This window comes from Typopeltis vanoorti, chromosome 12, assembly GCF_054136105.1.
Source record: "Typopeltis vanoorti isolate ZY-2024b chromosome 12, IOZ_Tvanoo_1.0, whole genome shotgun sequence".
NCBI lineage: Eukaryota > Metazoa > Arthropoda > Arachnida > Uropygi > Thelyphonidae > Typopeltis > Typopeltis vanoorti.
The window spans coordinates 50,281,375-50,294,466 of NC_143560.1; the positions used below are offsets into that span (position 1 = coordinate 50,281,375).

The following is a 13,092-nucleotide window of genomic DNA, read 5'->3' on the forward strand; positions in this document are numbered from 1 at the left end:
TTCAGTTTATTGCATTTCTCTCTAATGACATTGTGCACATTGTACCTATAAAATTCTTGGTGGCCACATATTCTTGATAGTTAATAAATAAGACTTAATTATAATCCTAAGATGTCTGTTTTTATCTATAAATGCAAAATGAGTGTTAATGAGGTGTATGTCTAATTTGAAAAATTCATAATCTTGCCCTAGAGTGCAACATCACTAAAGGATTATTTCAGAGATCTTATCTTAGAATTGAGTCCAAGCTATCTAATCATAAGGGTTGGAAGTCAGTCTTTCCAAATAATATTGCCAAGTTGCAATGATTAAAATGATGACAAACAAACAAAAATTTATTCATTTGATATTGGCCACAACAACATTGCCACTTGACTGTTCATTTACTATGCAATCATGCATTTATAATTTCATTTATTCAACATTTCTTTATCTTCCACTCCATATGTGCAAAATTCAATAATTTCCAGTATTTTAATGAGGGTTCTTTCCTTACTATGATTTACATGCCTTAGAATACCATGAAATACAGAAAGAACTAACAACTCCAATCACCTTATCACATGTGATAAGAGAGACAGTGCTCCAGTGAAGTAAGTTAAATGGATAGTCAAATAGTCTTATATGTAAGTCAAATAAATTCTCAAAGAAAATAAGTAAATTTCTTGATATTAGAAAGACTGTATATGCAAAATGTAAGATGGAAAAACACAGGGACAGTCATATTACAATAATAAATGTTACATTCAAGAAAGTTTTCAATTTTTAATTTTTATACTTAATATTCATGTCTCACATGTAATATCATTAAAAAACACAAGCAGCACATGCACATATATCACAGCATGGGCAAAAATCACTAGAAATATCCATCATCCAGTAATAGATGTTTACATTCTTTTAATTTAAGGTGTATCAGCAACAATGGCTACATAATGTGCCAGCAGAATGTTTAAGAGTACAAATGGAACAATGTGTAGAAATAAAAAAATAAGAAAAATCACATTTTATATAAAAATTCAAGTGTATATTAATAAACTTACATAAAAGTATCTGTACACTGATAAATGTTAAATGAAATGATAAAATATCATTTACAAACACCAGATATATTTCAAGAATATATCTCACAATTACTAAAATGGGTAAAATAATTACTAGCCTCATTAAAGAAATAACAGCAATTTATTAAAACATGGTGAATAGCTAAAACTGATGTGAATACTTGCACATTACTTCTCAACAGGAAGGAGTGAGTAAGGTGAGTATGGCATATGACGAACAAGAACAATTTCTCTATCACAAGTTTTAACTGGTATAATCTGTTATTATTGGTCACTCTCTACCCCATGATGTCTGCCACCAGAATATTAAGCCGTCTTATGAACTGCCTCTTATCAGTATAGGGCAGTGGTGTTCAACCCGTTGATCATGATTGACAGGTCGATCTCTTGTTTATTTTACTTACTTACAAATTTAGTTAAAACTGAAAACATAATATTTTATCATTATTTTGTATCATTTTTTAATTCTCTTTAAGTGTATTGCTATTGTTTATTTATGTTTCGTTAAAACTGTCAAATCAGTAATTTTCTTATAAGTCCGGGTAAATGAATTAATTTGGATCAGAGGAAGTCAAACAACGAGCCAAGTGAATACGATTATAAGCAAAGCACATCGTATGCGTTTCATTTATAATCATTTACTCATAACTACATCACACACTTCCCACTGTTAGAATTTCAGTTGCTCTAAATTTATCATTGGATTTAGCATTATTTTGTTCACTAATTGATAAATTATAAACATCTTTTATTTTAATAAAATATTTAAAAGTTATTTTTTTTTAATTTGAGAATAATCATGAGTGTATCAAAGAAATCGAAGACGTATCATTTTCACAAGGAATGGGAAATGGATTATTTCTTTACAATGGTAAATGGAAAGTTTTGTTGTTTGATTTGTAATTCATCTGTAGCAATTCCAAAAAAGGTAATATTGAGAGACATTTTCGATTGCATGAAAAATATGAAGATTTTCCCCAAAATTCCGAAATACGTGAATCAAAAATTATAAATTTAAAGGCAGGACTTTCTGGACAACAAAATATGATTTCGAAAGTAATAAATAAACCAATATCAGCCACTATTGTATCTTTGAAAGTGTGTCATTTATTAGCAAAAGCAAAAAAGGCTTTTACTGATGGAGAGTTAATAAAAGAATCATTTCTTGCAGCAGCAGAATCTTTATTTTCTGATTTTAAAAATAAAAATGAAATCATTTCGAATATTAAAGACTTACAACTTTCCAGAACAATGGTTATGAGAACAGCTGAAATTTTAAGTGCCGATCTGAATACTCAGTTAATGTCAGACATTCATCAGTGTGTTGCGTTTTCATTACAATTTAATGAATCAAACAACTTCATTGATACTTATTTAAAATAAATACCATTTTAAATTAATGGTATTTATTCACATGGTATTTCAAGATTATTCAAGTAAAGAAGAACTTTTGAAAATTATACCATTATTGGGAAGGACTAGGGGAGAAGATTTTTTTGGCATTTGATGAATTTGTGAAACAACACAAACTTCCGCTTTTTAAACTTGTGTCTATTGCTACTGATGGTTCTCCTGCAATGATAGGTAATAAATCAGGCTTCATTTCATTATGTAAAAACGATGACAAATATCCAGATATTTTAAATTACCACTGTATTATCCACCAACAAGTACTGTGTAGTAAAATATTAAACACAGAAGATGTTTAGGATATTACATTTAAAATTGTAAATTCTGTTCGAGGGAAAGCCCTGCAATGGCAGTTATTTAAATTACAGGCAGATGATGATAGGAACAATGCCAAATTTCACATTAACTTTTTTTTTAATCAACCAGCATTTCCTGTAACTTGTGAGTTTGTAATCAATCTGCTGTTTTTTGTAACTTTCGTTTACCAAAATAGAGAAAATTTTATTCCAATATATTTGTTTTATTTGTTGCATTAAAATAATTAAAAGTGATAAATAAATTTTTAAATGCACAAATAAAGTTTTTTGTTTCTTTAAAGTTTTTAGGGCTGGGAGAGTGGGTCCTCCTAAGTGAGTGAGTGCATTTAACTGCATAGTTGTGCATAATCAGATAGCAGGTTGGAGGAACATGATCTATATAAGAGAGTAAATCGCCGAATAACTTAGTATAGAAAAGTAGCTTGCATAGTAAAAAAGGTTGAACACCACTGATATAGGGGGAAGAAAGATCAGCTTACCTAGTTGCAGTCTCATTTACCTTAATCCCAACATGGTTTGGGATCCAATACTTTGAAAATGTCTAGATGAAGCCTCCTTATTTGATAGAGTAAATGATGGACCTAAGATACAACTGGATGTTGCTGGTATACCAGATATATCAGTGATGTAGAGAACTTAGTGAATCAGTAGAAATAATGCATTGCTGTATCATTTCAATTTAAGGTAATTCAAAGCAAGCTCTATGGTATGCAGCTCAGCAATATAGTTTCTACATTATAGTCAGATCTGATTACATATTATACTGTTTGGAAAGATAGCTGCAGGTCTCCACTAGAGACTGAGTTCTGAAAATCACTGTATTCTGATTTGTGTTTAAAAGCTGCTGGTAGCTAGAGGGCAGGGTGAGATATTTATCTAACCTGCACAAGAAGATGGTGTCTAAAGGAATGTAGACCTGTCAGGGAGGTAGTATATTTATTGGTATCCATAAAGCGCAATGTCTACTTTGTGATGACTAGAGCTTGCAATAATGCTTTGATTTGCACACGAAAGAGGATAGCAGTAGCTGCTGGAGATGAGGTGACAAAGATGGTTAATTTGTTTTGACATAAAGATCAGGAATAGGTTAGGTTTAAAATGCAACAGTTGTTCTAATTACTTTGTGGTAGATAAGATCCCATTAAAGTGTATGTTCTCCGGCAGAAATCAAGCCTTAATCTGATAAGTGTTCAATATAAATGGTGCGAAGAACATCTGTCTTCACTCTGAGAGATGAAAGCCAGAGTGAGACACGTTCATTACTCTCAGACACACATCTTGCATCTGACATGTGAGGTAGAAATGTCAGTTTTTTTTTTTTTGACAAAAGTTAAGTTTCAAGAACTTTGTCTCCATTGCAGCTGGGATTATCTTGTCCTATAGTTCTAGGTCAGGTGGAAGATTATGCTTGCAGGCAGAACCACATGCAAACAGATGTCTGATAAAAATCTGAAGCTAGCTATATATTTGCATGTGCCCAGCTTGAAAAGTGGTCCACGGTTTACTGCAACTGTCTATGACCAGTCTAGAGAGCATTATTTACAGTTGGGGCAGACAAAGGGCATTACTTATAGTAGGAGGAAGCTGTTTTGTTATCGAATCAATCTTGACTGCAAACAGCATGGCAATTAAAACAGAACCTAGTAGAACTCTCTCCCCTTGCAGAAAGGATCAAGAGAAGATTGATACTACTCAAACTTCAAAGAATGTTAAATATAAAGTTTTTGAAAAAGAGAGAAAGGCAACCTCTGAGACCAAAGATATGTAGGTCTTTTAATATACCAAAACTACAAGCTGTGTCATATGCTTTTTCCATATAAAAGAAAACTGATGCTAAGTCTTGTTTCAGGAAAGCAACTGTAATGAATGCTTCCAGTGATATTAAATGATCTAATGTTGAATGATATTTATAGAAGCCAGACTGTCATGGAAAAATATAAGGTTCTTGCTCTCCAGAAACCATAAAAGACAAGAAGGAACCATTTTTTCAAAACCACACACAAGCAGCTGGGTTGAACAAATAGATAATTTTGTTCGAATGTCTGTATCCTCAGCTGGTTTTGGAAAAAAAACACAATGAATGCCTTTTGCCTAGGATCCCAGAAATCCATCAGACAGAAAATTCTGTTAAAGAGGTATATCAGTTGATCTATGGAAGATGATGACAGATGATGTTTTTCCTTTCTTTCATAGTCACATGGTGATTGGCATTCATTTTTTAAAAAAAATTATGGAGACAACTACTGTGTTATAGTAATAACTTCAATTCAATATAAATCAAAATAATCACCCAATGTTTCAACCTTCATATCAAGGTTATCATCTGGAGTATACAAATATGTACAAAGAAACAAGCTATGTTACAATATGCATTATATGCTAAAGTCACTAATTTAGTTAATTAACACTACTGACTTGACTTCTGTGGAGGGAAGGTTGGGGGAGAGGGGGTATTACTATTATCATAATTACTAAGAGAGAGACATCCAGGAAGTCAGGGACTAATCAAGGGAGATAACATACTACATGCACCAGCTATCATACTTGTTCTCGAATTCATTCGCACTGCTTGCGCATACAATCCCATGCCACTCCATTCCAATCACATACCACTATAAGAGAGAAAACTCTAGATCTCACCCCCTTCTTAGCAGCATTCATTATCAGCTTCCAAGGATGTCCTTTCACCATGCTCTATAAAATAAAAAAATTCCATCAACTGAAATCCTGTATGATTCTTTCAGAAGTCTGAAAGTTTCAATCATATCAGCCCTCTTTCCCCTGTTTGCAAGTGTCTGTACTCTACAAATTCTCAATCTGTCTTCACAATTCTGATATCCTTTTGGACACTCTCCTTTGCACTCCACTTTCCATCACTGTATCAGAATTACGATGCAAACCAGGAGACCAAGTGAGATCTTATCAAGGCCTTATAAAGAGGCAAAATGACATCCTTATCTTTATATTTAAAGTTCGTTTCAGCATTGCAATTATCTTTTGAGTTGTATTTGCAATCTTTGCTACATGGCCACTGAACTTCAACTTGCCATCTACTAAAACTCCAAGATCCCTAGCAAAACCAGTTTCTTCTAGCATAATCCCACCAATATAATATGACATGGAATATCTAATCACACCAAAGTGCATGACTTTACATTTACTGACATTGAAATGACATCCATTTTCCCATGCCCACAATTCCACCCTATTCAAATCATTCTGCATGTACTGCATATCAGCCACATACCTTATTACCTTACCTATCCTTGCATCATCAGCAAATAGCTGTATGTAACCTGTCAAATCATTCCCAATGTCATTAATGTACAAAGTGAATAACAGTAGCCAAGGATTGATCCTTGTGGTCATCACTGGTTACCTTAATAGTTCAAACCCATATTCTCCAATTCATGCAACAGTCTTCCATGCCGTATTCCATCAAAAGTCTTAGAAAAATCCAAAAGTATCTTGGATTTTGTCTAGTTCAATGGTAACATTATTATAGAATGTGAGCAAGTTGCTAAAACATGACCACCCCGTAGAAAACCCATGCTGTTCATTGCAAAATAGAGATTCTCTGTCAACTCATTTCTAAATGCAAGCCCTAACCAACTTTTCCAAAATCTTCACCACCACTCCTGAGATAATGACTGATCAATAGTTGGATACGTTGGTGTTTGCATCACTCTTGTGCAATGGAATCACCAATACATTATTTCCACTCCCGTGGAATCTTCTCTGTTCTGAGACTCAAATTATATAGCGTGATAAAAAGAATAGCCAGTTCAGTTGAACACTCTTTTAACATCCGTATTGATATCTCATCAGTCCCTGTTGCAGAATTCTTATTCAGTTTGTGCAACAGCTCCAATAACTCTACCTCATAAACCTGAGTTTCTTCATCCAGTGAAGTAGCAGTAAACTTAACATTGCATACACCAGGTTGATAGCTTTTAGCAAAACGGCATTCATTAGTTGAACAACCTCTTCTGAAACACTCTCTGACACTATAATCAAATCTAGCACTCTTTGATTCCGAGTTCCTTCTGTGACATGCTGCTTGAGAAAGTTGTCTCGCAACAGCTCAACAAATTCAGCTTCATTTTTCTCATGAGATTTTATTGTTAAATAATCAATGTTTAAATAATTGAAGTCCCCCGTTATGATTATTCTTTTTGCACCCATCGTCTTTATTTGGTGATGCATTTCTTCATAACTAGCGACCGATCTACTAAGTCTGTAGCAACACCTCACTTATGCATTTGATCTTATTAGATTCCACCTCACACCAGATGGCTTCACACTCTCACTGCCACATGAAAAACTGTTACTAGTATTATGTGTGGTGAAAGTGTACCATCCATATTCTTAGGATTTTTATGTCACATTATTGTTTATATTAGAATGGTTAATCAAAATTTTAGTCTGCTTTAAAATTGTGTTTCATACCAGGTTTCTGTATAATGTAAGCAAAAGGTACCTTTCCAATCAATTTGGAGTAGGGTGTTAAGAGTATGATCCAAGAGGTCTTATTTACCAAAATGGGTAAATTTCATATGTTGTTTGTGTTCTATTTTTATGGATTGGAATTTTGCATCCAGTTTCACCAATATAAGGTAAGTCACAGGCGCAATGGATTTGGTATCCCCTAGGTCAGTGTTTCTCAAACTTCAGATATCTGTGTACCCCTTCTTAAATTTTCATTATTACCAAGTACCCCCTTATCAAAATAATAACAATCAATAAATAAATAAATAAGTATATTTCATTGTAAATGTCCATTTTATTTGAATTTAGATATACATGTAAACAAAAAGATATGATTTATTTTTAACGGAACAAAATTTATAAAGATATTATACATTTTTACTTAATTTAAATAATTTATCATCAATGAGAGGGGATAATATCAATTTTCTTGTTGCTTATAGTTACTTGTATCTGCTATATTGCTCTCTTTTGTGCATTTTACATATCCAGTCTTTAACCAATGATCCATACTTAAGAATTTGAAAGCTAAAAAAATTACTGTATTTACTCGAATATAACTCTCATTTTTCCCAAAAAATTAAAGTAAAAAAAATCGTGGTGCAAGATATATGTGGGGATTTTCAGAAACTAAAGTTTACAGAAAAAAACTGAAAATGCGTATGACTTACCAAGAACCTCCTATTTGCCATCGCTACTTCCGGCCTCAAGAGTGGTTCCTTGTGTACATCATCAAAAGTCATTTACCCAAATAGCATCATCATCTTTCCCATTATTTCAAGTAAATATTACCAGCAATGTACATCGTCAAAAGTCATCTATCCAAATAGCATCATCTTCTTTCCCATTATTTCAAGCAAAAATTACCAGTAATTTACAAGACTTGAGATACGTAATGAACAATCCTTCACAAATGACTAATGAGAAGTGAAAGCAGAGCGTGAAACAGACAGCAATGGTAGGCCAGTAGAGATAGAGCAACTATGAAGACATGCATATGATTAGTGCAGTATTAATCCCCCAACCGGCCACGACGTCGAGATAAATCTGAATACGAAGCTCTAAAACCCGTTGAATAACATGGATAAGAAGTGCAATTTGGTGTCACTATTTCATCCACATTGGCTGGTAGGGAGGTTAACAAAAGATCGCGCAACCTAAAGACAAAAGCAAGCCGACAATCGAGTTGGCTCTCATTTCAACAATTGAGTTGAAATGCTAATTCTCTTCAACCGAATTCCATAATATCTGAAACACATTCGCTATATATATTCTTAGTTTTAAAATGTTCACGACAGGGTGGTTTCAAACAAAGCTGTATGTTGCCAGTGCAACATACGGTTTTGCTCGAGTCTATGCAGCAGTTATTGTGGGACAGGACATGTGATTCATTAGTTAGTGCAGTTTTTATCCCAGTTGTCTCTAATTGCACTATTTGTTGAGAAATATATTACACAGCCTGCAAATGTCTCTGTATTCAGGGACAATAATAAAACTAACTTTTTTTTCATGCATCTGCAGTATAGTAGTTGTTGCGGATGGTGTGTTGTTTACCGCAGGGAGCGAGTTACTATCACCCCGACGTTAATGTTGGGGTTGATATTAACTTGCAATTTGAGTAGGAGAATTCACACATAATATATATATATTTTACCCCCTCAATATATATATATAATTTATTAAGAAATATATATGTTTAAATTAATTTTTTTTTCTTAATGATTCCATGAGTTAATAATACATAGCCAAAAATTGCCACGTATCCCCGAAGACCTTTCACATACCCCCCTGGGGTACACGTGCCACACTTTGAGAAACACTGCCCTAGGTGGACTACAGGAAGGGATCCTTGGAGAAGCTGAATACGTTTTTTAATTTTATAAGTAGTTTAAAAGTAGCATTAAGGTTGTAATAAATCATTCCATTTATTTTATCTGATAATCCTTTAATGTATGGAATAGCTAAGGCTTTACTGTAATGTACATTACTTGTATTTTTAGATGTAGTTTTAAGAATTTTATTGATGGCATTTTTGCTATAGCCATTGTTTGTAAACAAATTGCTAATAATTTGTAATTTTTGCTTAAGAGTTTGCTCATTAGAGGACAGTTGTTATAGTTCTATACTTGAGAGTGTTAATAACTGTTAATGACTCCAGGTTTTTGTAAAGCAATTAACACGTTCGCTGCCAACTACGAGTATACTCGTAGTTCGTAAACCAGCCCCACAAGCCAGCTACGAGTATACTCGTATGACACTTACCGCCGGCAACGAGATTACTGTACTGACCTTGAAGAAGTGAAAATGCTTGGCTTGTGGAGCTAGCATCAAAACTGTGTATTCTCATAGAAGGTATATGCTCTACACAAGCCAACTATGAGCATACTCGTAGGATGCTTACTGCCGGCAACGAGATTACCGTACTGACCTTGAAGAAGTGAAATTGCTCGGCGTACGGGAACAGACTATGCCGAAGTAGCGTGGCAGCGAACGTGTTAACAAACATAATACATTGGTTTCAGAGATTTAGTTGCCTCATCCTAATTGCAAGCTGTGGGTGACTGTCAATGGACCAAGTCAGTGAGTGACAAGAGTAATGGTATTTGAACTACTATAGGTCAGGTGTGAATGGTAAGTTCAGTATCAGTTATATTTGTGCAGTGCAACAATTAATGAATTAAATCACACACATTGTCAATTAAACTCTTTATTTTCTGCAACTTTTGATTATACTAATACTGAACAGAAGAACTTGGCATAAACAGTGCAGCACCAATGTTGCCAAGCTGCAATCTAATAAATCTATTAACTTAAAATTGCTAATTAAAGTATTTTTGAAATATCTTGAAATATACCTGGATATTCCTGAAAGGAACGATAACCATTTCATAGAATATTCAAATTTAATTACTTAAGAAAAGATTTTAATACAGAACTTGTAATGGGACTAAAAACAGTGTGTGAAAATAATGCATAAAGTGAAGACACACAGAATGTATGAAAGAATAAATTTATATCTGAATTTGAGGATATATAGTGGGTGGTAATTTAGTGCTCGAGATAACTGGTGAATTTTATGTTTTATTGCCCCGCCCTAGATAATTAGTTTTATAGCATATTAGAGTAGATTTTTGTGTCTTTAGAGTATTTAGTGTCTTTATAATATATTTTTATTGTAATATTAAATACAGCTGTAAAATGACACCAAAAATGTAAAAGAAACAGAACCTAACAAGAACAGCAAAGTAGTGAACATGAAGGTTTTTTTTCCACTAAAGACAATATTGAAGAGGACAAAGCAGATTATTAGACAGATGACGAGAGAATTACAGAAAGTTGAGTGCCATTTAGAGGAACACAGGAAGAAATAAAAATGTTCAGCAGCAAAATGAAAAACAAAGCATGAGGTCAGGTCAGTTAGTGCATAACAACGAAAATCTGGCAAGTAAAGTTTATGGGAGTATGGTAATAACAGTAAAATGCTGAAAGTTTTTTTCACTTGGTTATAAATTGAAGTTTTCACTTCAATTTATAGTGAACTTGGTTCACTATAAATTGAAGATGCCAAGAAATTATATTCTTGGTTTTATCCTTTATCCAAGTATAAACAAACAAAGTTGTGTGTGAAGTAACTTCACACCTGGACTTCTTGTATATAGAGGCTAATAATGTTGGAAGTTTTTTTTTTCAACACTTGGTTAGACTATAATAAATTTAGTTTAATCCTTTATCCAAGTGTAAGCAAACAAAGTTTGTGTCTGAAGTATCTTCAGGACTGAGGCAACTCGTGGTAAAGGTGGACCAAGCTCTAATCACTCCTTGTCTTAGTATCTCCTATAATGCAAAGCACATCTCCTTGCGGACATGTATAATGCTATGCATTAAGGAAAGGGCCACTACCCAGACCGGTTTCGACCTTTATTGATCTCGGCAGTGGGAGCCAGACCCAGAGGTGGTGATACTAAGGTGGAAGCAATGGAGAAGTCATATTTACCTATATGAGTTGCCAAAAGGTGTTTCACCTTATTATTCAGTTACTCTGGATTTAGAGAATGATGTTGGAAGTGTTTTTTCCACTTGGTTAGACTATAATAAATTTAGTTTAATCCTTTATCCAACTGGCTCCCACTGACGAGACCTCAATAAAGATCGAAACTGTCTGGGTAGTGGCCCTTCCCTTAATGCATAGCATTATACATGTCCGCCAGGAGATGTGCTTTGCATTATGGGAGATACTAAGACAAGGAGTAATGAGGCTTGGTCCACCTTTACGAGTTACCTCAGTCCTGAAGATACTTCAGGTGCAAACTTTGTTTGCTTACACTTGGATAAAGGATTAAACTAAATTTATTAGAGGCTAATGACTTCACATCAATTGCCTTAGTATCTCATAATGGTATGCATTATGAAAGGGCAAATACCCAGACTGGTTTCGAGCTCTATTGAGGTCTCGTCAGTGGGAGCCGGACCCAGAAGCAATACCAAGGTTGAAGTAGTGCAGAAGTCATATTTCCATTAGTCAAAAGTGCCACAACTTATTACTAGAATACTCTGAATTAGAGATAGATATTGAGAGTTTTTTCACTTGGTTGTACTATATATTAAAGATGCCAAGAAATTATATTCTTGGTTTTATCCTTGATCCAAGTGTAAGCAAACAAAGTGAAATGCATGTGAAGAACTTCACACATGGACTACTTGTATATAAAAGCTAGCGACTTCACATCAGTTGCCTTAGTATCCCATAATGCAACACACACACACACACACACCCTTACGGACATATATTTCTGCACTACTTCAGCTTTGGTATCACTTCTGGGTCTGACTTCCACTGATAAGACCTCAATAAAGGTCAAAACCCTCTGGGTGGTGGACCTTCCCATAATGCATAGCATTATATGTCCATAAGGATATACTAAGGAAATTGATGTGAAGTCATTAGCCTCTATATACAAGTAGCCCAGGTGTGAAGTTAATTCATGCAAAAACTTTGTTTGCTTACACTTGAATAAAGGATAAAACCAAGAATATAATTTTTTGGCATCTTTAATTTATAGTGTAAGCAAGTTAAAAAAAACTTTCAGCATTTTACTGTTATTACCATACTCCCATAAAGTCAATGACTCATTTTCCACTAACTACACATATCATGCTGCACTTTAACATGGTTCACAAAATGCCGTCTTAGTGGTATAAATATCTCAAATGTCATTTTCTTTCAAATGCTTTTGAAAATTTACATTACAATGATTAGTTGGTTTCTCCAACTAGTGAAATATATATCACTCTTAGCAATATTGTGATTTTATTATTATATCATCCTACATTATCCACAAAAAGAAGGAAATCATTAAATCAGTAGTTCTGTCCTCCTCCCATATGTTATAGAACATAAGATATTAAAAAAAATGAATAAAAAAGATGTATTGAGACAAGGAAGATGGAAACTCCTTGGGAAGAAAAATTTGTATGTTTCTGTAATTATTTCACTGAATTTGTGATGATTTTTATATTAGTGGTAAATACAAATGTTAAATCAAGGAATACAATTTGCTTGTTCTCATCTCTCCTGCAGTCAGCAAATATGCAAAAGATCACTATTAAAAAAAAAAAGTCATTTTTACTTTTATAAAATAATAATATATATTTCTTAGATTTTATTTATGAAAGAAAATTTGAAATCCTGTAATATGACAATTCACATATATTTCTGTATTAAATATATCTGTGGCATATTAGCGTATTTCAAAATGATACTTTAAAGCTTCATAATTTCATATTTCCACCTTTTCGCTTCATATGATTTCCAA

The 13,092-nt window shown here is 33.6% G+C and overlaps 1 protein-coding gene across 4 annotated transcripts in view; it reads right to left on the reverse strand.

Moving 5' to 3' along the window:
* Positions 1-13,092, reverse strand: part of LOC150100781 (GRB10-interacting GYF protein 2-like) — a 525,021-nt gene that overhangs the window by 53,553 nt on the left and 458,376 nt on the right. The window lies entirely within an intron of this gene.